The 27,562-nt window shown below is 38.3% G+C and overlaps 1 protein-coding gene across 1 annotated transcript in view; it reads left to right on the top strand.

Annotated features, from left to right (window-relative positions):
* Positions 1–27,562, top strand: part of SH3RF1 (SH3 domain containing ring finger 1) — an 83,097-nt gene that overhangs the window by 2,052 nt on the left and 53,483 nt on the right. The gene's annotated exons all lie outside the window — the stretch shown is intronic.

Genomic DNA, 27,562 nt, shown 5'->3' with positions numbered 1-27,562 from the left:
ATGGTAAGTAAACTAAATCAAATGAAGGAAACCTTATGCTTATTTGTCTTGACAAGTATTTATATGTTTAGAATCTGTTTCAAACATCTTAGATACGCGTCTTAAGTTTGCATTGTTTTCTCTGCTTGGTAATCTCATTAGGTTATTTTCTCTAGAATTAAAAAAAAAAAAAAAAAAAAAAAAAAAAAAAACAATTATAATGCCACATCCTGTTAATTAGTTTTGTTCTGTGTATACATACTGATTGGTAAGGGGGGGAGAGGATGTATTTTTTCATCTTCCAGAAGGTAAACCATAAAAAAAAAAATGCTGCAAGGAAGCTTCAGTATTAGAAACTGTCCTGTCTTTTCCAGAACCTTAAGGAGTTTGCTATGATATCTTGCATTTGCAAGAGCCCTTCCATTTGAAGCAAAGCAAAATGTTCATATAACTTGTTTATTGATGATCGTGTAGACCTCTGTAAATAACTTCCTATTTTCAGAGACTGCTTCTCCTCCAGAAAGGCTGCTGGTGTACCAATGTACTGCATATGCGAATGAGTGCACTTTGGAGTGTGTCTTTTTAGAAAAATTATGAAATGGAATATGAAATATTATCTCTTTTTAAAAAATGTTCCACAATATCCTGTTGTGCAACATTTGCATTTCCAGATGTTGTACAGAGTGGAAAGTGATAACATATGGAACGTTGCCTCAATTCATTAGCTCTGTTACACCACGTGCCATTAAAATTGTGACCATGTGGATTCCTCATGCAATTAACTGATACTCGGTGTATATTAGGGGTAGACGTCAGCATTTTACAGTAAGTGTGAATACATCTTTGTTTCTGGGGTTTCAAAGTTGTGTAGGGTAACACAGGCGTTCTCCTGTCTTCTTTCCTTTGGGAGACAGGAAAAGATGATCTTCTCATCCTTTGTTTGTCTTGTCCAGAGTCTTTTTTACTAGGAAGGCAGTACTTTGAAGAACATGAGCCTACTCTCAGGGATAAGAACGGAGAGATAAGAACTATTTTTCCCTTTTCTATATGAAAAAGGTTTATAAAAACATATTGAGAAAACAAAATGCCAATTGAATGGGCAACGTTGAAGTGAATGCCGTATTTGTTTCGTTAACTACACCTTAAAGATGGTTTCAAATACAGTTTCTCTCTGGGAGCTGGGAAGGAAAATCTGTTTCTAGATGAGTGGCAGAGTCAGATTTCCTAAACTAATTTTGTTGAGGGGAAACAATGAAGGGGAATAAATGAAAGTTGCTGTTACATTAAATGAAGTGAATGTGGATGAAGGCTGTCAAGTCATAAACATTCTGCTTATACCCTGAAGTAATACTAAACTCATAAATGCCCTTTCAGAGGATGCCATAATTTTCAGAAAAGGTTAATTCAGCATGTACTGCAGCATGATTTCCTGAACTGTATCAATGACTATGAAACTGCCAGCCGTGTTATTTCAGGGTACTACCTACAGTGCGTTCTCTGTGTGTACGTGGTGACATGTGGCAATAAACAAACAAATGGTTCCTTGTGTCTTAAAAGTAATCAAGCTGGGGGCTGGTGGGGATTAACATGTCCTGCACCTTTTATCTCCCCCACTGCAGTAACCCTGTTTCTTTCTATTAGCTGTATAGTCTCTCACCACTACAACTGCAATTGCTCACTGCAAGTTCTTAACCTCTTTCTGTTCTGCTGTGTTTTGATGCAGAAAACCCTCTGTACCTTTCCCTGGCTACCAGCTGGACAAAGGCAGCATAGTGCTCTACCTGACGGAAACTCTGTTTGCTGCCTGCCTAGCTCCTCTGTTCTGAGCAGCCAGCTTGCCTGGGAGAACAAATAATGGTTAAGCTCATGCTGCAGCTTTCCCTTTGGTGTGGATGCTAATTCACTACCTTCTTATTTTATTTTTGTTTGGTGAAAATCTTCAGCAAGGTTGACAGTTTAGAAGAACTGTCAGAACTGCAGCATGCTGTTAAATCGGCTTGGGGCTGGTCATCAGGATCAAGTTACTGGGCTCTGTTAAGGAAGGGGCTGTGTGATGACGTGAGCCTTGTTTCCTTAAAGAGAATGCATGAAAACTTGAGGGTGCTCGCTTTCAAATTTCTATTCTTATGTGTCTTGTCAGTTCCACAAAGTATGTCAAGTGGGTATTATCTTAAGTTCCTTATGGCAGTTTCACAAGGGTATGGTTATTGCGGGAGTCATAAGCTTAGCTGTGTGCATAAGTTAGGAAATGTTGAAGAATGTTCTAATTGATACATACTTAATTCTTCTTCCCCCCCCTTGAATTTGTATGTGTCGAAGACATACCGATTCTGCTGGTTTCTTTATGGTCCGAGTAGTTTCGGAAGTTAGGGCTGTCTTCTCAGCAGAATCCAGAGTGGGGTTGTGTAGATAGCCTGAAATCTTATCGCTGTTGAGGATGTTTAATTTTTCTTTTGTTTTCCATAATGTTTTCAGCTGTTTTCTGGACTGAGCGTAGGCCAGAAGAGATAAGAAAAGGATTCAAAGATTTTTCTTTTCCAGAAGAGAAGTGTGAATAGCTCAGAAATTGGCAAAGCCTAATAGAGTTGATGCTTAGGCTGAATGAGTGTTGATGGTGTAATTTGAATGTATTGTACTATATGGCAGTGAGAAATCTTATAGAGAAATCTTGCAGTGCAGACAGTGGAAAAGTCCTAAAGCTTTTTTTTTTTTTTTTTTCCTTCTCGTTTTTAATCTGGAAAACCGAGATTTCCTCACTTGAAAGTCTCCTTGAAACAAACAAGTAGGTAGAGGGACATTACAGGCTAGCAGAAGATGCTCATTTTGATGTTTGTGGGAGCTTTCTCACTGCTTTAATAAATTCTAGTTCTGTGCATTCCTAAAACAACATCTCTTCAGAACCACCAATGTCTCAGACGTTTGCAATAAATTCTTTTAAACTGAGGAGAACAGGAGAACCCACAAACAGAAGCTTGTTCCCTGGGTTTCTAATAATGCTGAGCTGTGTTGTATTGCATTGTAAACCCCCACTCCCATTCTCAGGCTGGTGCAGCCCAGGAAACTAGCAGCAAAATTTTAAAATCATGTTTTTGTGCTACTGCAACTGCAGTGGTCATTTGCAGTCCAGTAGGCTTTCTTGGGAACTGCTGGAGCAGCTTTAATGCCAAGAAGGAAAAAAGATGGATCCAGGTCCTCTTTTCCCAGCAGTGGTATTTGAACTCAGCACCCACAGTGTCGATTGGAACATGTGTTGAATTGGGCTCTGAACAAGAGCTGGTGCCTAGAAATGTCATGTTGGTAAACATCTGCTGGTCAGGTACTCTTAGGAGAGGCCTGTTTTGTGATGATAGATCAGATTATGAAGTGTGCTGCTTCTCAAGATACACTGCTGTGGAAACATGCTGCTAAGGCCATTAGTTTCATGATGGGTATTTGTGCTCATAGGTTAGAAAATCATTACCTGATGATACCTGATATTGAGGAGTTTATTTGCACAATATCTGCTTCTTCCCTTGTTTTTTAAGAAGTCTATTTTGTTGTCTGTTCAGATCTAATTATGCATTCCTGCGTGTATTCTTTCTTATAAAAGTACGGAGCAGCGAAGTGCAGCTTCTCAAATTAAGAGCTTTCATATGTTGAATGTGGAGGTAGGCACCTGTTTGTATTCAGGAGTGATCATTAGAAAATGTTTTTGAATTATCTCTAAATGATGTGTGTGCTCTTTTGGTTCCTCTCACGCTTTCTGAAATAACAGATTCTGGTTTTACATCTACAATTGTTTGTACAATTCTAATCACCCCTCTGTAACACTCTTGTATCTTATGTTAAGCTAGATAAAATTTAATGGCGATGATAAATATGAAAGGAAAACAGACCGCCTCTCATGGCGTTAATGCGTTTCCTCTGGCAGATAACTAATTAAGTAAAGAGGAGGCTAAGCAATGGGAAGAATTGTCTCTGCATCTGAAGACATGGGTGTAGGATTCAGGGCTTCCGGGCTTGGTTCCTGGCTCTGCCACAGACCTCTATTATAACCTTGCACAGCGTCATGCAGAGCTCTTTGTGCCTGCTTCCCATCTGCAGATATGACTGATAGTACCTCCTTTGTCTGACGTGCTGGTTAAACTGTATACTCTTCAGGGCATGGATTGACTTTTTATTTTGGATGTATGTATAGTGTGTTTTACAATGGGTCCACAGTCTCGGCTGAGGTCAGTAGATAACCGCCGTTCACTCTTTAAATAGTTGACTTCCAGATTACTAAAGAGCTGTTCATAATCCATTTCCTGCAGCAGCGATGGGCCGGTGCCTAGTGCTGAGTTGTTAAAAAGATTTCATTTTGTCTTTGGGTGTTTGATAGGCAGTCACGTAAATGCCTCAGTGAAGAAAAGCCAGACACTTAAAAATAGCTGGAAGCTGCTGTTCTCTGTGTCCGACTGGGAAACTTGTGTGTAGATTTGAGTGTTTTTTGAAAAGAGTGTGTCTGATGTGAGTGATGCTGGTAGTACTGAAATGCTTAATTCTGCACTTTGAACCGTGGTAGCAATCTTTTACTGCAAGCTAATAGTAATCTGCTCAGTGAAATAGGGAGCAACTAGTGTAATCCCTTTACTTAAAAAAAAGAAAAACAAAATGGGTGTTGAAGTAGGTTGACTTAAAAACTAAAAAAAAACAAATTGACAGTGCTTAAGTGTGGTACTTAATCCCTTTAACTTGGTTTTTGATGCCCTTTTATTTTTTTCATATTAATGGAAGGCAGTGTTGTGCAATGGCTTTGTTTTTAGGAGGAAGAGGGGACTCTCCATTTCCCTTCATTTCCTGGTTTAATAGTAGTGTTCTTCCATCTCTGTAGATTCGTTTAAAACAGCTTATAGAAATAAAATGGTGTCGTTCTCCACTGCAGTTTGCCAGTGGGTTACAGGTTATCGCTTTGATCATTCAAAGAACTTAAACTTCTGCACAAAAAGCAAGTTTAAAGCCTGTATTTTTAATGGGCTCGTAAAGGACACCCGTCTTTTTTGCGGAGAATAAAAATACATCTTTTCTTAGTACCACAGGAATCAAATGCTAATCCAGTTGCTTTACATAGGTGGTCTGGGGTCTGGTTAAAAAAGTGATGGCAGTGCTAATGCGGTGTTTCTCTCTGTGTAGTGCCCAGCGTTTTGTGGTTGGAAAGCCGCTTGTTCAGTGCCTTCATAGGTGTAGTGTAAGGCAGGAGGAGCTGCGGAGGGTGATAACAATGGGGCTCAGCTAGAAATCCTTCTTTTCCCCTCTGTTACCTGAACAAAATGGTTTTCAGGTGGTATGTCTTTTTCTTACCTGTGTTTCACGTGCACGTAGGAACTGCAGAGAGCAGCAGGCCTGAAACCGCAGCTGTAACAATAAAACTGGGAACTTTCAGTGTTGAGGTGGTTGACTTTCGGCAGAATTCCCTTCGCAGTGCCTTCTCCTTAGGATCTGCTTAGCACCTTCCTCAGTCTTTCATTTGGCTGCATCGCTGTCCTTTATTCAAATACGTGATCTCCTCTGATCTTATGTAGTGTACTACTTCCAAGAAAAAGAAGACACGTTTTGCTTCCTTCTCATGTCTAACTTGTCCTTGACTGTGTCAAGCATAAGGACAATAAAATAAGAGTAATAAGCAAGAAAATGCCCTGTTTAAGTATCTGGACTGCAAAGACTCATGGTATTTATGACCATCTGCTAAATGAACGAAGAGCGTAAGGCACAGGTTAGTACTGCTGTACTGGTTAGCTTCCTTCGGTTGTAAACACTTTTTTCTTTTTCCTCCTCCTCCTTTAAATCACTGACTATATACATACTGTAGAGTGGATAAAAACATGTCTCAGTAATTCAAGCTGATATATCACCTGGTCACCTCTGTCCATCCATGCACCTTTTTCCTGTGTGCACAAAGGAAAGCGTGCATCTGTTATGTCTCAGTTCCAGTCATCCTGCCTGGTTAGACAGGAAAGCTTCATCTCACAAAACAAGCAGTGAATGCTTGGGTTGGTTGTATTATGTTAATTTATTTACTTTTCTTTCCATATCACCAAACCAAGATCTCTTAAAGAGTTTTTTGGATCAAGAACACTTGCTATGAGGTGAGCTGGATGAATTTCAGGAAGTAAGTGGCCTTAAAGTGGGAGCATTGCACATCTGGGGAAAGTGCTTTGCTCTGCGCTTGCTTCATTCCTTACCTTCCAAGCTCATGAAGTTCACTTCACCCTGTCTGATATCTTGACAAACTAATAGATGCCTTGACTCTGACATGTGTTCAGAATACTGAAGAATGGCGATGTAGTGCGTGTTATTTATAGATTTCCACCTTCCTATAGATTTGAGAGGGAAAAAGAAAACCTGTCTGACAGAAGAGCTTCAAAGATAGCTTCTTAGAGGTGATGTGCCTGCTTTACAAGTGCTGTGCTGCAGTTCTGTGTAATTGGTGGACTACAGTTATACTTGAGTGTCTGCGGTCCAGAACTGAAGCCTTAAGGTAAGGAGGCAATAGTAATATTATTTTAGAAGTTCTTTGTTCTCTTTTGGTTACCGATCTATCAAATTCTGGCCTGGCAGTGCTGGCAGTTGAAGATGGTCTTGACAGAAGCCTCTTGGGCATAGCACTGTCTGTGCAAACAAGAACGTGGTACGGAGGGGGAGATGGCAGCAGTCCGCTGTTTGTTCATCAGTGGGGCTGGTCTAAGTTAGAGCCTTGCTGCACTGAGAGTGCCGGAATGACTGCTTTCCTTGGTCCTAATCCTGTCGATATTGCCAGGGCTGTACACAGCTTGGACTTGAAGCCCCTAGCTGGCTTTGGTCAGCACAGAGGCAAACTGTTAAGCCTTTTCTTCCTCTTCTGAAACCTCTTAAATGAGAGGAAGTTGTCAGGACCCGAGAGGATGCTCTTCTAGAGCATCCACATAATCAGCTTCAATTTTCTTAGGGGTACTTGCTTACAAACTAACTTGTATTCTGCTGTGTCTCTTCTGTGAGTTAAGCTGTAAAAATTAGATGTTGCTGGGAGGGGATTAGACTGGGCAAGAGCTAAGGACATCGTACTCCTTTCTGTTTGCACAGGCCTCTAGGATATCTCTCCGGCTTCCTGGTTATAGTAATGAACACAATGTGTGCTTTCTGCATGTGAAAGACAAGTCAGTCTGCATGGTACATGTAGTTGTTTGGGCTCTGCAGCTGAAGGGAAAAAACAGACACCATTGCTGAAGTGCGTAGGAATCTGAGCCTGCTAGATACCTGAAAATGAGCTGTGGCACACATGAGCGATCCATTGTGGAAATCATTTACCCGTGTACCCTTAGAAGCTTATGACTGGCACTCATTTGACATTTCTTGTGACACGTAAGCATGTGATTTTATGGTCTGAAGTCAAGTTTCCGTAGCATAGAAGCATGAACTGTTCAGAATTTTAAGTAATGGAATTTCTTGTCTAGGTCTTCATGCCTACCTCATTTAGCCCTTGATTAATTTTCTTTCCATCTACATTGTAAGCACTTAAACATTAAGTGTAAGAAACAGAACCCGTGAGAATGTCTCTTCTCAAAATGGGTACATGATTCTCTTTGCTGCATGTTTGTGCACTTTTTCTTTCGCACAATGATTTTGTTTGAAGCAGGGCTGATATATTATGCCTTCCACATATAATTAAAAATATTGTATAAATCTGTGGGTGTAGTGGTCTTAGTGTTCTTTTTTTTGGTTTTGAAATAAAAGTTGTGATGCGGGGTTGAACTGTTCTTTTCATCTTTCACATGGGCGCGATTCTTCAGAGCTGAATATAGGTTGTCCATTTTTACTTTTTTTGTAAATGTACAAAGTATCATTTCACAATTTCTAGCTGAGAAGTATGCTATTAATCATAAATGCATTTTGATCAAAGGTAAGCATTTGAATGATGCTTAAAAATTAATACAGTTATCATTCTCCTCATCTCAGAAGTGACTGAGTGCCACCAGTGTTGCACAGAGCTTCATTCAGAAATGAAAGGTAGGCATCAGTGAAAGTGCTATTGAATTTCATAACAGCTGAAGCACTCAAACCCAACAACTTTAAGTCTGCAGTGTGTCTTTGTTAATAAAATTTCTGTTCATATCACCAGCATTTCAATAAAGTGAGGTAATTTTGTTCTCGTTTTGATAAAGAAAAGATGTATATGTTATATCTCCCGACTTTCTCAGTACCTGAACTTTCAAAATATACGTGTACATGAAAAGCTTTTTGAAGAACTACAGCACTGTTTTATCTTCTGTGAACTGCAATTCTCCAAGACAAGCTTTTGAAAATCTCTGGTTAGACTAAGATTACCCACTCCTACCTAACTTTCATGCCTCTGGATGAAGGAGAAGGAATGTAGTCATACTTGCACAGAGTTGTGAGAGGATCGATACTGAATAAATTGAAACAAGTATAATCTCCATGAGCACGTTCTTAGTTCTTTACGTTACAGTCTGCATTTTATCAATATAAAAAATCAGTAAAAACTGAGGCACCTTTGACTGATTTAAATGTTGAGATGAAAAGTATTGAGAGATAATCAGATGACAGTCTGCCTTGGCATACATAGGTCATAGCTATTCTAGAAGCTTATTTTAAACAAATCCAGCAAAGATGAATTCAGTGTACTGTGGTAACGTGCCTTAAAGTAAAGATGAAGCTTTTATTCTGAAGCTCAGAGCTTGCTACAAGAAAATGAACTCGTTGTGGGTCTTCCCTTGTTTGTATATGTGAGCTAGCAGGGCCCTGACATGGTCATCTTTTTCATGAGCAAGATAAAGATCTGAGAGGAGACTCTTAAACCTTATCCATACTGGCGGAGCTAAGCCATTTTCAAAACCTGTTTAATTTAACACAGTTTTAAATCCATAGCCTTATTAAGTTAACAAGCCTTCAGCTATGCCACCAGGTTCTGTAATCCTCTTAGATCTTCAGTCTAAGCAGGGCAGGGATAGCCAATAAGGAGATGAATAGATAATCTTGCAGAAGACACATAGGTCTTCCAGAAATAAGTGTTGACATCTACACTGCTTTTTGAAAGGTTGGGAAATACTGATTTGAACCTATATTGAGTATAAGGCACACTACCACCTTATCTACAACTAGAGGAAAACGTTGCAAGAATTATCACTTTTTGTTAGGAGGAAAAAAAAAACAAGTTTTTTCTTCTGTGTTTTCATTCCTGGTTTACAGCCCAATAAAATGAGGTTATATTTCAAATGTAGAAGGGGGTAAACAAAAATAATAGTTTGTTTCATTGCCTTTGTGCATATGCAAATTGAAAGCTTCTTTGTGGTTGTTTTACGAGCTATCTTTGAAAAATCTTTCAGACGATCAGTTCCATGGACCAGAATTCTAAAAGCATTAATGCAGATCTGTGGTATTGGCTAGCACTGCAGCCTGCACCCTACTGTTGTTCAGTTCTGGCTCTTCTAGGCGTGTTGAACTTCAGCTGTGCCCATCTCCTGAACATGATTATTGGGGCAGTGGAGCCAGAGGAGGGAAGGGGAAAACAAAACAAAACAAAAAAACACAGTTTATAGTGTAAGAAGTCAGCCTTACGGTAGGATCCATGCCAGACATGTTCACACAGCGTGGAAGTAGCAGCAGAGGAAGTGGATGTGGGGTGCAAGCCAGGGCTGGGAGATGCCAAGGGTGACCTTGCACTTGGAGAGTGTAGCAGAAGAGCTAAGCACACAGGGAATGTGAGGCATGAAGGCAATCACTCATCTCATTGAAAAAATGGGGGAAGGCTTCGGGGAGGAGATGAGTGAGAAGTGAAGAAATTTCGGTGCTGATGGGTGACAAAGACCAGAAAGATCAAGTATAAGGGGGTAGAGCGACTGTATTATGATGAAAGGAAAACTGTAGCAGTAGATTGAGAATACAACGATCAGCACGTTTGAGGAAAAATAAAGGAGGAGGAAACTGGATCAGGCAAATGGCTCTTTGCTCGCTGGAATTGAACTAGAGACCTGGTGAGGAGAAAGTGCTGGAGAACAGAAGTTTGAAGAGGTGGTCTGACGTCTGAGGAAGGTTTTGGAGAGCATCAAAATAGAAAAGCTGCTATGGAAGAGTTGAGTAGGTGAGAACAAGAAGAATTGTGTTGACTCACGTCATCTATATTTCACATATGTGTATTTAAATTTCAAAATACCATGTATTCTTAATTTTGATATATTGTGTCATCTGCTATGACATTTAGAATATTTCAGTTCCAAAATGGTTGAGGAACTTCCTGTATGAGCTGCGACTGATAGGGCTGTGAGGATTACTTAACGCGTCTCTAAAGCACTTTGAGATTCTTCACAAGGTTAAGAAAAATAGCAATTGCATTACTAATAAACCGTTCTCACAGTTCTTACAGGACTAATAAAACCACAAATTTCAATCCTTCCTTCAGTGATTATGGGAAAGAATACAGGAAAAGGTGGACTAGTATCCTAGGAATTGACTGGATTAGCATAACATTTTTTGTTTGTTTTTAGAAGAGTTTTTCAAGAAGGATTTTTCAAAAGCTCATTTCTGACTTCTGAGTTGGTAGTGCTTCCTTTCACCCTCCTTCCGTGTTTCCTTAGTCTTTTGTATCATCCTTTCACTTTGGGGAAGGAGGCAGAGTGGATTAAACTGGTAACAGAATGAGGCTTTCTGACTTGGGAGGCAGGCCAATTTCTTCACTTAGCAGGGTTGATATGGAAGTGGAATTGCCAGTATCAGCTCTCTGGCTTCAGGTGCCGACTTAACTGACTGAAAAGCCTGAGCTTTTACCAAACTTGTTACCAAACTGTATTTTTTTTATTTTTTAGAGAAGGGAGCTGATTTTTATTAAGGTAAATGAGTTTGGACATCTTAGAGGCAACACTGTGAATGAAATAGCATTTGGTTTGTGCGGTGCTTAGGAAAAAAAGAGCTTTTGTAGTTTTTTTTCCCCTTCTATTCAGCATGTAAGTTTATAAAGAAGAAATCTGTCCGAAGTGGTCTTACATAAATACTTGCTGTATTTTTATTTCTCTAGCTACAAAACCTTGTGAATTATAAAGGCAGTTTTGAAGTCTGTTATTAAAATACACATTGGAAATTATACTGTTGGAATACAGAGGAGTGTTAATGGCTTCCACAAAAACAGATCTGGTAAAAATTAACAAAGGCAGTAGATATCCTTCACTAAAGGGATGCTGGTCTTAGAGCTTCTGTGGTAGCTGAAACAACAGCAGCTGCTGCTCAGGCAATGCCGATTAGCGTAGTAACTCCAGAACAGGGGAAAATACCCTTTGAGGACTGGGAAAACTGACCAGAAAGATACTGGGGCTGGGTCATCGATTAGTGGCTGATGGAGGAAAAAAAAAGATTTATCTGAGGAGGGGAAAAAAAAAAAGAGCAGCAGTGAGCATGAACCAGAAAGGTAGCAGAGAGAGCTCTGGAGAGCACGGGGCTTGCTGGTTAAGCCTAGCAAGTGTAAGTATGCGTGCTGCTGTTGGGTCGAGTTGTTCTCAGGGAATCGTGATTTTATGTATGTTCTTGGTAAACAGTGTTTTACATTCTCATTTTGTCTTTCTAAGACAACTTCTGGAGGTAAGCCAGCAAGCTACAAACACTGGCTAGCCATTCAGGTCTAGGGGTAATAAATGCTTTGCATTTATCTCTATGCTTTTTGTTTTTCTCTGCACGCAGTGTTTTTAAAAGGCACTGGAAAAAGCAGCAGTGCATATGGAAGTCCTGTGTTTTTTCTGTTTTGTCATTGTGTCAGTAAGCATTAAGTCTGCCTTAAATGAATCACCTTAATCAAGGTAATTCAATCTTCGGTTCGGTATTTAACTTCCCATGCAGATTTATGCTGGTGATCATAGTAGCTTAATTATGTGGACTTTCAGTGTCTCTTTCTACAGCTGAAGTTGTTCCACCCAGGGAAAATAAAACATCCACTGGAAAAAGGATTAAAACCCAACTGTCTGCATCCCAAGCGAGTGCTTGGGTCATTAAGCCAGAGAATTGTTTTGCTGTTCCTTTTGGTGCTGTAAGAGAGGTTAAGGGAAATCCATGGCGAGATGCATGCTCACAGTAGTTTGTACAATTGTTTTGGAGAGAAAAGGAGCTAAACCTGAGGTCGCTACATCCCGGTGAGTGCATGAAGCCTTCTTGTTCCTGGGTGAAAAAGAAGGTACTGCAGGTACTAATGGCAGTCTGTATGGAAATTGTTTGTTTGTTTGTTTGTTTTTGGGGGGGGCAGGGCAGGAGGGAGGGAGATAAAATGATTCTGATCTTATATTTTGTCTAGAAAGGACAAATGGGGAGGCATCACTTGGATCACATCTATCAAATGGGGATGCATATCAATGTATATCAGTGCACATCTATTGCATCACATCTATCAAATAGGGATGCATCACTTGTATATGTTGATTTAGCTGTGAGACTTTTCTCATTTTCCTCTCTAATGTAAAGGTGAGATTAATTCAGGAGAAAATAAGTTGTTACTGACTTCTGTTTCTAAGGAAAAAATAGTATCTTGTGATAAACTTTCAGATGTTGAAACATATTTTTCTTTAAAGAAACTAATATTTATGGAAGCATAAATTAAGATTTTTTCACTAGTTAATTCACCTTAAAAAAGGCAGTTTTAAAAGCATGTATAACTTTGAATAGCTACATCTCTATCATCTTATTGATTTTGGAAAGAAACAACTGCAAAAATACTAATTTTAGTGTAATTTTATTCGTTTAAAAATAATAACCTGCAAATCGCATTGAGATATATGTGGACCTCAGTTTTTCATACGGCCTTGTACAGCATATCTAGCCTTTTGCGCTTTCTAATTCAATGTTCTTTTCTTACAGGAAATTAGTGAGGTGTCTTCCTTCTAGGTGGTAGAAAAAATAAGTAAATTTTCCGAGTTTTAGGTTGTTATGCAAACTGTTTGAAACCCGAAGTAATGAATCGGTATTTAAAATGAATCACTAAGCAATATAATACCATAATATTCCTTTGTTTCCTTTTTGGGAAAGAAAAATAGAACCGCAGTCTTCTTCCTCCTAGGCAAGAGAACAACAGAGGCTGTACAAATGTAGTATTTTTGAGAACTACAAGTGCATACTCATCTTTCTGCTCTAGAAGAAGTGTAACTCTTCTACTTTACACATGCATATGAGGCCATAGAAGCCACTGGAATATGCTATATAAAAGGCTGGCACTTGAAGGCTTGAACTGCTGTTGTGCAGAGATCATCCCTTTGTTCTCTTTTTCATATTCTTCATTTACTCTATGCAATAGAGTAATTTGCATCGTTTCAAATAAAAAGCAAAATTGGGATTTTCATGGGTGTATTTCAGTTTGCCTCTTACTTATATACATACTTTTTATGTATTTTTTTTTTTCTTTTAATGTACATTACTTTGATGTGTTGCTTGATCTTATTTTCTTAATCGCTCTTGTCTTCAAGGTGCTTCAGCGGTGACTGCCTTACCAAACTCGTTCCTGTTTGTGTTGGTGTCAACCTTTCCCTATCACTCTGAACTAAGGAGCGTGGTCACCAAGCAGAGCATGCGCAGAAAAGGCTGTTGGGCTGGCTTGGCACTCTGTGGGCTAATCTACTCAGGGATAATTAGTACAAGCATTCCTGATCATTCCAGCCAGGCTGCATTAACACCAAGTTTCTAAGAAACCTCTTGCGCCTAGTTTTGTTTCATTAGTATTGGCAGTGCTAGAAGCAGAGGAATGTGCTGCCAAGGTTATTACCAGTGTATGACCCGGGCTGTTCTCTCCTTTTTTTTGGACAGTGGGGGTGTTGAAAAAACCCACTGGAGCCTAGCTTGCATCACTACTCTGCTTTACATGCCGTTTAAACCAAGAGTGCCAAAATTAGGAGGAGAAATTCTTTCTGTCAGTGAAGTTGTGCTGGAAACTTCTCTGAAGTGAGTTATCCTTGAATGGGCACTAAATGCGAAGCTGATCCACCAGTGTTTTCCTCTGTGGTTTTAGTGCCTGGATATTTCAGCTCATAAAGATAACACCGAGTGAAGTGTGCCACCACGTTACATCGATACTGCTGTGACTATCAAAAACTAAATGTAGCCTCTAGCACTTTGACAGTAAAAGTTAGATGTGCATCTCTCTCTTCATCTAATACGTTGCTGAGATGAGAAAAAGCTGTTAATAAGCAGTAGAGCCTTTGTTAGCATAGAGTTAATAGTAGTAGATTTAATGATAAGGCTCAATTAATGTAAGCCTGGCCCCACACTTGCTTTTGTTAAAATTCAATATGCTTCCCACAAGAATTATTGGTGGGAGATCTTAATTTAAATGCTATTTTCTGAAACTAATTTTAGGCGCGTCCTCTGCAGCAGACAGATGTTTATCGCACACGCCGTGCCGCAGAAACCTGCTGTTGCAGCCTTTTCCTCAGAGCTCAGGTGGGCTACGCCAAATCGGGTTCTCTGAGCACTTCAAACAAGAACAGAAGCCCACCCAGGATTTCAGTGACTAGTGTACTTCTCAGGATACAGTGATCTTTTATCTTCAATTTGAGGAGCCGTAGACTCTTTGGCTTCTGCTTCTTGGTGTGGGTGCTACCCCCCCTACCTGTAGGCTGGAGAGTTATAAGGACTCCCCACCCTCTCTTTAGGTCATGCCCCAAAGAACAAATCTCATTTATTCCATTGCAAAATATCAGTAAAGGAACAAACAAACAAAACCAACATGTACAAGGGCTATCTGGAAAAGGAGAGCTGCTTTCTGATCCAAGAGGACCTGATATATTTAGTATTGTTTGATGAAAAATGCCTCTGAATCATCACGGGGGGTGTAGTTAAGGTTTTCATTTACAATGAGAAACGTGTTTCTGTTGTTTTTTTAAAGGTTTTTATTTGTTTGTCTTTTTTCCTTCTTAAAAACATGCTGATGACTTTAGAGGACACCGTTTTAAGAAAACAAGCTGATTTCCCAAATGCAAACCAGTCTGATTAACTCAAATTGAAGGAGGAAGAAAAAGAGGTGCCAGCATTTTGATTGAGTGAACAAGAATTGCCTCCAGTCACCTTACTGTCTTAATTTTGTAAGATAACTTCTATTATCTGTTTGGCAGTGTATTCAGCAGTGACTTTGAGTTTCAGTATTCAAAATCGACCTAAAATGTTGTATTTTAATGTAAACTTTAAGAAAAATCCACACAGGATAATAATCTTACGTAATAAAATGTGAGATTAAGTACTCACTGGCAAAGAAGCAGCCCCATGCTACTGCTGGTATTCAGCGTCCTTACAAATCAAGTGAGGGAGAAATCCCTTGAAAACAAAATCTGATGCGCCAGAAGCTTTGAGAGCTTAGGGGAAGTAGAAGGGAAAATACAAATCTTCAAGCAAAATAATAAATTTCCTCAGATTTTCCTGTTCCTGCTAATCATGCTTTTAAAAATAGGGGGGTTATTGCATTTTGATGCTACCGTTAGACCTAGGGTTATCTTTGTGCTGAAATTTTCCTGCCTTTTTATTTTAAGAAGCAGTTAAGAAAAAAACATTTGGGTGAAATAGAGATCTCTGTTCATGCCCTGTTGGCAGAGGAAATAGTCTTTAGCTTCGAGCAATGAGTACCTTTTAACTGCTGCTGCACACTGAGTGTTGGACGAGTGGGGCAAAGGAGTTTTCTGTATGAGGTAAAAAAAAAAAAACATAGGTATGTTTTGAGATTCTTTGTAACATAGTTAATTAACTTTTCCTAGTCTAGAAAGTGTTTTTTTTAGTAACATTTCTGACTTGGAGATGGCTTGGGAAATTACTGGGAAATGAATTATGAGCTGTTCGGCAATTCCTGCCCTGAAATTATTCTGGGGTTTGGCAGTGATCAACTACGTGTATTGCCTTCTCGATTTTGAATTGAATAGTCTCATTTATAAATTAAGATGTAGATGGAGGAACCTAAAACAATAGATTATATTGCAGTCGTAGGTGGTATGAAAATGAAGGAGCCAACAGATCCATCAGGATTTCAGGTCTGTTACATCTTATATGTGTCTCTTAAAAATGTGTGACTAACAGTAAGATTAGAAAAGCATTAATTTCTGCTCTGACAAACATTTCCTGTTTTCTTTAAGTAAAGATACTGAAAAATACTTTCAGTGTACAGGTACTGCGCACAACTGTTTAAAAGGCACAGTAAAGTATTACCAATTAAGAATTGCTATTTTCTTACTAGGAATTCACTTGGTGGATACATTATAGTTAGCTGTATTTCTTTCTACAAGAGCTGTTGCAAGTATTGCTAAGTTTCAGGGACGAGAGGGACTAGAAGTTTCACCTAGGAATATATCGTCTTTTTAACACTCGCCATTTTTTCCTGTTATTTTTTTTCCCTGTTGATGGTTTTTCCTTTCTAGTCATAGTTGTGAACAAGTATATTTGAATGGAGCAAAGGAAATTGGAATGAATCTGATTCACAAGTCCTGTAATCAGGATGCATTTTAAAAACTGAGTGGTATGCAACTTTCCTTCTCTGCTAAAACTTTATCCGAGTAGTTTATCTCACTGTCAACTGCAGTAGCTATAGCAAGCTGTGAAAATAAGGTGGTGTTTTCAGAGTTATGATTGAAGCCCATTATTTCCTTGCAGACAAATGACAGGTTGTATTAAAAAGCTGTATTCACTTCAGCGTGTGTGAATGTGCAAACACAGCAGTGCTATCAGTATAGTCACAGGCAGTAGTCAGTATATCCGTACATTCATAAATATCGGTATATCTATGTGTTGAACCAATGTCAAATATGAGGTACCTGTTAATACATTATCTGTCCTTCAAACTTTTCTTTCCCACTGTCTCAGCAGTTTTCTTCCATACTTTGGTTTTATGGACTTGTGCGATCCTTCCGTAGTGGTTGAGAACTTTATACGGTTCTTTTTTCCAGTCTTCTTTCGCTGTTTGAGATGAACGATATAGATGAATCATCATCTGCAATATACTTTTACTGTGGTAAGGTCAAGTACGAGTATTGAATAAATGTGGTTTATTTTGGGGGCAAGTCACAAAATGCTATGTCATGAAATAAGGTAGTTTGGTCTGTTTATCAGAAAAAAAATGCATTTTTGATTTTGTGGGCAGGTGAAAAGAGAAATACCAAGCAAAGTCAATCTCTGGCCATTGCTGCGTCCAGGAAACTCTTTCAGGGTAGCTGTACAGCTTAGCTCTGGTTATTTTCTGCTAAGGTTATTGCTTCTTTTTTGGGTTCTCTTTCTCAATTTTCTTTCCTTTGCTGATTGACTCATATTTTTGAAAAGAAAGGCAAAAGAAATGTATTGCTTTGGGGAAAAATGATCAACTCCAACTGAGTACGCTGTATGAGATGACCTTGTGTGTAACATCTTCAGAGTGAATCTAATAGTACTGCAGTTCAGACTCATACTGTCAAGGTTGCTTCCTAGCCCAGACATACGAAAATATGGCAGCATTTGAATTAGGTAAAAATCCTGTTTTGCAAGAGGTAGTATTCTACATAAGCTGTGGAGTTTTCTAGCTTTTTGTATTTTTTGGCAGAGTTACACATTATGGAAAATAAAAATGGGAATCACTTATAAAAATCTGAAAAGTACAGGGTGAATTCAGAAACTTCATTTTTTGCCTTCAATAGTAAAATGTGTTAATGAGCAGTATCTTGTAGTTAAGGCTAACACAGATACTGCTAAGTTCCAGCTCTTGAATATATGACATTGGGCAAATCACTTAGTCTCTCTGTGAGCTGATTCATGATCTTTGACAGGTTTATCTGAGGCAATTTAAACTGTTATCACTCCTGCCTTCTGTTGAAGGTTACTGACAAAGTCAGTTTAGGCTAATCTGCAGGTTATGAACTGTGCCTGCTGATGAGTTAGCATATGTTTTTTTTTTTTTTTCTTTCCCTGTTGTCAAATGGGCAATGATCTTCAGCAAAGTGGAATAGAAAATAGAGGCAGTAACATCTCAGGTGCTGTAGATGTCTTGTAGAAACGGTGAAATAATCTGCAGTTCTTCAAATGCAAAATGAATTTAACACCTTTTTGCTCCCTCGTGCTCCTTTAAAAAATTTTATTCACTGCTTATTTACTTTGTACATAAGATTGCAGGGGTGTGTGTATGTGTGTGCAGCAATCTGCTGCTGCATTTAGATACTGGAATGATGTCACTTTTTAGTTTTGATTACTGAACTTGGTTATTTCTGACCTATCATTTTTTTCTGGTAATAAGCAAGAATCCAGGTGCCGTAAAAAAAAATAGTACCTTTCTTCAGCGTATACAGTTAAATCTCTCAATTTCAGAACTCTGCAGAAAGCTTACTAAAATCAATCTCATTTATTAAATACATGAAATGTGCTTTCTTTTATGCTATATATATAATTAATAAGGAAATTTTTACAATACCAGAAGTTTTTTAAAGTAGTACAGTTTTACATAAAGAGGTAGCTGTTACTGAAAATGAAAATTACTGATTGCAATAGTAGACTTGAATTCCTATAGCAAGATAACTAGAAGTAGCAAGTAGAGGTAGTACTGTTATTTCAGTATGTGCTTTTTTTCTAATTACATTTTGAGACCTAATTTGAGTTTTTAAAATACTTCTTCAAGTAGCAAGTGGAATAAATCTGTTTTCTATTGAATATGCTATTCAAAAACCCCTGCGTATCTCATTCTGCTTTTAATGAAACGAACGTGTATAATTTGTATACTTATAAAACATTTTGTTCCTAGCACTTTTAGATCTTCTTTGTGGGTGTAATAGATAAGAAATCTCAAACGTGGAAGTACTGCATATTGATGGTGTTTATGCTAGAATATTGTGTGGTATTTTTCAGATGATATATCTTGCTCTTGAACTCTGTAACACAAGAAATTACGGTTGCTTACTCATAAATGAGTTTTTAACGATTGTATCTACATGCTTGTTGAAATGGAAATCGTTGTACTGATGAAACAGAATGAACAGAAATTTCCCAATGGCAAGCAGAGTATTAAGAGAACATGTGCAAGTCTTGGCAAAATTGGTTACAAAACCCCTGTAGATTATAGCAATATAAATCAGATGTTTTTAGCATAAATTTGATTAACTGTATAGTGTGCTGTGTTTGTGGATGACTTTATTAATGCTTAAGTACTATTTTATACATTCAGTAAACAGAACATGGTCTCTTTCTAACTCTAGCTGGGGGTATGTATATCACTTTATATAGTTATATACACTTAATATATGTGGTTAAGCATTCGCTTCAGAAAGTTATAATTAAAGCTAGCATACAGTCTTGTCTTTAGCCTTTTTTACGTGTAGTCCTTAATGACTTGCATTATGTCATCTTGCAGCAGGGTTTTTAAAACCTGTGATATATGTATATTTTGGTTTACTCTGTTTAGATTGATAGAACCTTAATCAGTCGTATGACAAGTACATATAAATCACTACGGAGCATACAGTGAATTTAGTGTCTTATAAATGTATACATAGATATACATAGTTACCCAAGTTTCAACATAAAGCTTTAGTTATGTTATAATACATAATACGAAGGAGTTCCACTTGTCTGCCAGGTTAATTTCTTGTTTTTTGAGAATGTACGTGTCCGAATTTAACTTAGTAATCGGTGTTTCATAACATGAGATGTTATGTAGATATGTATTTCTTTTACCTTAAAAGTTAAAAAAAGGAAAAAAAATCAATCATGGAGTAGCTAGTTTGTTACTACTTGTGTACAAAAATGATTTTTTCATTGGCATATTTTTTTTAAAGGCTAGATATTTTTAATTCAACCAGTATGATTTACCCACAGAGCCGGATACTTGATTTTGGGGTAGTTACCGCTATCTGGAGTTGAAATACAGAAATACTTATTCTATAGAATGGAAAGAGTTGAAATGACCTATTGCATGCACTGACGTGTTAGTTGCAAAAATTATATAATCTTTCCTAAAAGTCAGTATTTGCACTTTGTTTCCGTATGATGTTGAAGATGCTGTCATATTTTGCTTACACAAGCAATCGGAAGAAGCAGAAGAAACATTATGCCAAGGTGCAGCTAATAACAACGAGACTGATAGAATTCAATGATTTTGTTATTCTTATTTGAAGTCTAACTATTAGCATCTCATGCTATTATGAATAACTTCAAATATCGAAGATAGGAATAGGATTAAATGTTTTGGATTGTTCTAGGCAATTTTTTATATAGACAATATAAACCAAGAGCTGTGGCGTTCAGTGATTGTGTTTAAAGCTGCAGTGTTTTTTAAGCTCCTCTACTACATCAGGTAAAAATTATAAATGGCCAAAATCAGAAGTTTTTTTGATGTAGTGAAAACTTCCAGCTATCCCTAACTTTGTCTTTTTTTTTTTTTTTTTTTTTTAAGTAAATTTTGCTTTTGAATTTTAAAATGTTAAACCTGCATTTGATTTTTTTCTTCAGTTCAGCCTACGTTGAAACATGGAGGAAGTGTGCGGTTTGTCATCTGTGTGCCTTGTAATATTGTCTTGTCCTTCAAAAGCAGAATTGTTACTTAGGCTGGGAACTTGGGAACTTCTAGCAGGCAGGTATGAAGTAGGTTGGTTTTATGGTTCTTATTTGAAGTTTCAGTGTGTTAATTACTGTAAAGCGTACTGACAAAATACAGTTTATTTTTACTTCTGCCCACGAACATGATTCTCTCAGGAGGAAACTATATTGTTTGTAGTTCTTGCAATCTAAAAATAAGTGCAGTTCAGTGAGAAGAAATCATGCTAAATAAGATGAGTATTTCCATTTGTCTGATGGATTGTGCATGTTACCTCACGTGTAGGATTGTGCAAACCCTGATCTGAAAAGAAATTTATAATTTTTTTTCCTTTAGACTCATTTTTGATCAAGGGCAATTGCAACATGTAATCCATATCCATTTGTAAAAGCAGTATTATTTAAAAGGAACTTAGTCCTCCCTAATCACCATGCTGGAAGGACTACATTTTAATTTTTACTAGCTAGGCAGAATTATCTTTAGTTGGAGGAGAGGGAATAATTACCACCTGAACCTTCCTCCTACACATAATTTATACTGGTTTCCAGGCATTCATGCCTGCCTGCACCTAATCCCAAATGTTCACATACGCACATAAAACTTAAGACCGTAATTTTGCAACAGCCTGTTTCTCCCTTCGCACCGATCTGAAACAAAGCAACGCCCTCAAATAAAGTGAGTTGTGTTTTGTGTTGCAGTGTTAAGACGCTGAATGGCCCTGGGGACCCAGGGCTTGCAGGGGAGCAGGTCGGTGCCAGCTCCGGGCCTTCCTCCTCTGAAGTGGCCATAGCATTTCCTTGCTGCATCTGAAGGCTTAAAGCTGCTCTTATGTCAAATTTGGGGATTATGTAGCAAGCCATTTGAGTGTTGTTTTTCCCTCCCTAGAGACAGTAGTTCAGATCTGTGTGTAGGAAGGGGAGTTGGTCCCCTGTGAGGGGCACTGGTATTTGTTGCCCCCCGGTTGCGGCCTGCTCTGGATGCCACCATGAGCTTCGGCAGCAGGACGCGGCGAGCGTGGCCGTGCTCCGTGGTGGCTCTGCTGTGGGAACCGTCAGCCAGGTTATTAAATGGGATTGGACGACAACAACAAAAAGCAGAGAAGAAAAAGGATAAAGAATGAAATACCGTGTTCAACACGCCAGCTCTCCTTTTGTACAAAAGGCCTCTGATTTCCACAGCAAAGAGTTTGAAGTGATATGGCAGAACGTCCCTGCGCGTATGATTTGACATCTTGTTTTACTCTTTCCACTGGCAGTTTTCATGGCACGACATTGCAGGCTTTTGGAACGGTAGAACTACAAATAAAAGGAAAAGGAGAAACAAAGACTTCATTTTTCTTGCTAGCATGTAACACAGGCTCAGGGAGAAATATCTGGTGAACTAAAAGAAATGGAGAAGAAACATTTTTCCCTCCAGGGTTGCTGGTTCACAGTAGATAGTTGTAATCTTGACTATTCAGTCTTCTCATCTACATTCCCTAGACAACCCACCCCCCTTTTTTTCCTGCAGAGATTTAAATTGTGCCTTTCTCACTGAACCCAGTCGTAGCTGTCAATGTGAACAGTGTTGTCTTGTTAATAATAATTTTTTGTATAATTTTTGTAACAGTAAGTTATTCATAACTGTTTGCATGTAATGCTTATTATTACAAAGGATTGTTCAAAAACTGGTTTTAATCTGTCTGTCCCCACTTTACATATTTCTGAGAGTTAGGTTTGATTACCAAGGTACATTTTAATACGTAGAAGGTCTGTGGAGTTAAAATGTTGAGCTTTTGCAGCTGATGTGCTCCAGTAATCTTTGGATATTTTTATATTGTAATGGTGATATCTTCACTGCTCTTAGGCAGAGAGCTGTGGTCAAGGAAAATTGTGTTAGTCCATATTGCAGGCTGTGCAAATGCCATTGCTATATACTAGCTGAGGAAATTGAAGGGCATTTTCATTTTTGACTCTAACAAATAATTATTTTCAGGTAGTTTTTCAAAGAAATTTTCAAGGAAACATAATGTACCTCTGTGATGAAAAAAAAAAAAGTTCAGTCTTTGCTAATAGTGGCTCAGCTGCATCAGGGCGTGAAGGAGGTGGGAGGTCTGCCTCTGTCCTTCAGTTTCAGTGTGTCTGAAGAAGCAATTGCAACAGTGCAAATATTTTGTGAAAGCTCTATTAGTGTAGGCAAAGGTTATTGCCTCTACTGAATAAGTTCCTTCAAGTTCCTAAGGAAAGGTGTGATTACATGAAGAATGCATGGAGGTTACTCAGGGTTGGCGGGGACATGACTGCCTTTTCCTTTATGAACTAATATGTGATGAAATGTTGATGAAAATACGGGAACAAAGAGAAAAAATAATGCAAGAGAATACCCTTAAATTTAGTGTTTAAATGTGATGTCACTGTATCTACAGTTAGTTTAGTAAGTCACTAACTATGGTTGCTTTTTGTAAATTTATGGTTAAAAACTTTGCAATTACATTGTAGTACAACTTGAAAATTTGTCTGGAAACTCTGTCTGAGGTCCCCAGGATTTCCTTCCCCCCCTTCATCTGAGAGAGTGTACATGTGCTCTTTTAAAGACCTGAACAAAAGTGGCAGGAAAAAGTAAGGCAATAATGAATTGCTGTGTGTTACAAAGGGATGAATGACATTCCTAAGGGAAACAAAGTAGGAGGGCAGGGCAGAGGTCATTTAAACGCTGGACAGTAGCAGCTATTGTCTGCTGGGAAAAATGAGGGCCAACAGAAAACATATTTCTTCTAAAGAGCCTATATTCCCTGTAATAACCATTCAGGGAAAACAAAACACGCTCTAACCCTCAGCATCCTCAGAGTGCTTCCTTCTGAGACTCGAGGCTTTTTATGTGGCTGCAAAACTTACACCTATGCAGGAGGAACTTAGTTACATTTGTGCTGAGTAAATTTGTTTCTCTAATGCATCAGACTATGTGCTTTGAGAGATCAGAGTACAGAATTGTGCATCTTCTAACTCATATTGAAATAATCCCTTTTTTTGACTGTGGCCAAAACATGCTTCATATTCAAATAGCATAGTAGGTCTCTATTGCAGAAAGCTTCTGTTCTGCTTTTATTGTCAAGCTACTAAAGAAATAGCTTGTGCAAAAATATGAAGGAGTACCAACACTCGTTCCCCTAGAAATGAATGCTCTGTCTGACTTCTGGTAACACTGGCTGACTTCTAAACTAATCTGACATTGCCCATATGTTTTGAGAAATAGAAAAATAGTTAGTTTTTTTTGTTGTTGTTGTTTTGTTTTCATGAGGAGTAGTGTAATAAATGGAAAAAATCTGCTGTAGCAAGGATTCTGACTACTACTGTAATAACAAGCAATTTCCAGGATGAGTCTGTATGCATTGCCATAAGTATAAATGTGTGTGAGCATTTTTAAGTCATCACTTGTGATTTTTAAAAAGCCTTTTACAAGTTATCTTAGTATAGCCATTAACTATTGCATTAAATGGTTTTTGAAATACTGATTACTATTTCTTGGATTTCCTGACATAATTTGTCTTTTTTTTTTAAGTAACAGGAGTCCTACTGTACATCTGGAGACAGCTGATTTCTAATTCATGGATCCTTTGAAATGCAAATATACACACAGTATATAGAAAATAGCTAGGCTGATGGGCATTAGCTTTTCCATTTTCAGCTGCCTGTCTCAAATACTGTAATCCTAACTGTGAGTCAGACTTCAAAATACTCTGTCAGAATAGGAAAGTATTTGGCACAATGAATTTAAATGGTCCACTTAAAAGGGCTTTTTTATATTAGCTGAGTAGATTTCTGGCTCTTTTTGACTACTGAATATTGGGAAATCCATTTGCAGAGCAGAGTTTTTCAATGACCTCTGCCTTCAAATAGAATGTGGAGGATGAGGGGACAGATGTACATTTCACTTTTTTTTATTACTGTGGAAGTGTACCACAGCTAAACAGTTTTGTGCTTTTTATGTTTAGCCTTTAATGTTTAGGTTACACCAGGGTTTGTACTAATGAAGTATGGGTAACGATGGTATATAAGGCTAATCCCTGTATTTCAGTCAAGTCCCAGTTGCCCCTGTGAGGGAGTGGAGCTCTGTTTGTTTTGAGGAAGGAAAAAAATGAGATTGCCCATGAGAAAAATGAAGAATCTTGGCAGGGGGAGGGGAGGGTACAGATTAAGGAAAAAAAGAAGAAAAGTATTTTAAATAGGTAAAATATGGCAGCTAGTTTGTCCTGGGGCATATGTATTTCTATGAGGTTAGCTACAGCTAGCTAAATATGATGTTTAAGTTAGGAGAGAATAGATGTCATAGGTCTTAAAGCAAGGGACAAGTTCTATAATCTATGTGCATTTATGAGATATAAATGATGCTTTGTTATAAAAACCTGTGTTTGAGTTACTTTAATCACATGGTTGCTTGTAAACCTTCTTCCCTCCTTCTGCAAGGTTGTTTAAGCTATAATTTAGCTGGTCTGCTCGGGCTGCAGGGCCAGGGAAAGGCTGCAAACCAGAAACGCAGGAAAGGAGACTTTTCTTACAGAAGCCACTATGTTTGCCTCTGTTGTTATCAGAGAAGACGGACTCTAACAACTGGTTCACCATGGGCAACCACTGACTTTTAAAGGTTGATAGGGTAATGCTGCTTGGTATGGGACCCATCGAAATCCTATCGCAAGCATTCTCGATGAATACTGCTCTCCTCACTTTTTGGTGTACGAATATTTGGAAAGGAAAAATGTTCCTCCTGTTTACCTGCATATATAATATCATTTGGCCCATCAGGAGCCATTGGAGTACTTCGGGTGTTCTCTTTAAAGTAGTGGTTGCATGATGTCTTGCATTTCCTCAGGCTTTGTCATCAAACAAATTTCAATGTTAATTAGTACCATGGAATCAATTCAATAGGGTGCAATATTTTCCTATACGGACAAGTGTTTGTGTGTTTTAGCGTTGCTGGTACCTGTATTATGAGTCACTGAAGCACTGTACAGTTTCCAGCTCTCCTTCCCAGGACCCAGAAGGGAAAGGAACAGAACAAAACAACCAAAAGGAATGAGGAGTTTAGGTGGTTAAACTTTTTGCCTCCATGTGTAAAATGGAAGTTTTCACTCCCTCATCTCAGTGAAGCATTTTTGAATGCTTATAAACAACTTTATTTTGCTTAGCATAATTAAAACCTTAGTAAGGTAAACTAAGTATTTAGTATTCAGGGCTGGTCAAATGAGTAAGAGATGGAGACTTAAGGCAACTGATCAATGATAAGACAAGAATATAACGGTCTCTTGTCTAAAAGTTAAAATAGTGATTGTGTAATTAGAGATGGTATGGTATAGTTCAGAGGGGTAACATAAAGTTCTGCAGGCATTCTCAGATCAGCATTCACTAACGGTGAGGACCTGACTCTGTCACGTTACTGGTTTTTACCATGGGTTGTATTTGAAAATGAGAGGCAGTGGAGGAGCTACCTTGTCCCTTTTGGTTGGTTCCAGTAGGGAATTAATGAGTCTGCTTCTTCTGTATTGTTGGAGCGGTTGCTGTGTTGTTCAACTGAAATGCCTTCCGTCTTCAGATCCCAGTGTGACACCAACAGGGGAAGTACAATCTCTGTACTGCTAGCTTTTACCTCTCTCCAGAGAGAGAGATTTGGGGTTATTACTTTTTGATTGTTGTCTGGCTGGCTGAAGTTAAGCATGATATTATATGGATTTTTTCTGTATTTTTTTTAAATCCCTTTGCTTAAAAACAGGTGAGAAAATGAAAGCTACTGAGATCCTTCATGAGCTGACACTTGTTGACCCAGAGATGGGGCTGACAGAGATCTGGGATCTTATCAGTCTGATTTATGAAAATTATTAAATCTTTGCATGATTTGTGTTTCAGTCTGTAACCAAAGCAAAATACCAGCACTTCCTTAAACTAATGAGAAAAGTTGTGTTTAGATTCAAGTCCTTATTTTTGTCATAATGTGTCTTATTGATAGCCACCTTCGTAAATACAAAAATAGTGCACTAACTTTCAGGAAGGATGTCCTAGTTTACACAGGGCAATGCCCTTTTTATGCTCACCCTCTCATTTTCCATACTCTCTTACCATCCTTCATTTCTTTACTGAAGCATTGGATTAAGTTCCTTATTTTATGGGTATTTTAATCAAATAAATTAAGATGTTGATTGCCATAGACCTTTCTCTGTTCATAGTGCAGATTTCCATGGCTCTTCATTGTTGGACAAAACAAAACAAAATGAGCTTCTGATGCTTCTGAAAGGGATCAGTTGAATGTCTGTCACATTATCGGAGTAATTGTTGAACTCCCTGAGGAGTGGATTTGTTGCTCAGTTAATTTGGGAGGTACAGGTCTGGGTATGGAAAACTTGTGCCATTGAAGTCCTTTCAGAGACCTCTTGTTCCAGTCTCAGAGGAACCGCTTGGCTCAAATCTTTCCGTGCTCCACTCAGTTTGATCTGATGGAAACAAGTGAGGTTTCAAGACATTTAAATAAATAATCCTGGGTAGCAGTAATTGCAACACGGTAGGGCTCAGCTAATGTTTGGAGAGTTAATGATGCAGAATTGTCTTGTCATCTTTGCTGGAATAAACTAATTGCTGGATATACTAATTGCTTTGAGAATTTGTTTGGCAGGTGTTATAGAAAAAAAACTCAATCCACACCCTTAAAATGTAGAGGGTTAAGCTAACAGCTTTAGAAATTTAATAGTGCCTTTTTTGTTGTATTGCATTTTTTGGAAGCTTCATTGGGATGGGGTATAAAGCAAAGCTGTTCTCGCTAGAAGATGTTGGAAAGAGCTGTTAATTTTGAGAAGAGTAGAGGATGAAAATGAAGACAGGAGAAGTAGAAAACCCTTTACTTAATGTGTAAATTAATTAACTATGCTAGGGATAATCAATTATAGCAAAGACAGGAAGGAGGGTGAGTTTGGCTTCTCTTGCATTCTCAATGGTAGTCCAGCTACTTAAATGCGGTTACAGATGAATACAATTTTTAATCTACTAAACACCCAACAGCCATAGAAGCAGCATCTTGTTGCTTGAAATGGTTTGTATAGTTTTAAAACTCCTGAAAAGAATG

The sequence above is a fragment of the Oxyura jamaicensis genome, chromosome 4 (assembly GCF_011077185.1).
Source record: "Oxyura jamaicensis isolate SHBP4307 breed ruddy duck chromosome 4, BPBGC_Ojam_1.0, whole genome shotgun sequence".
NCBI lineage: Eukaryota > Metazoa > Chordata > Aves > Anseriformes > Anatidae > Oxyura > Oxyura jamaicensis.
Note: the sequence above shows the minus strand (reverse complement) of the source record. Positions and strands in the feature narration are given on the sequence as shown.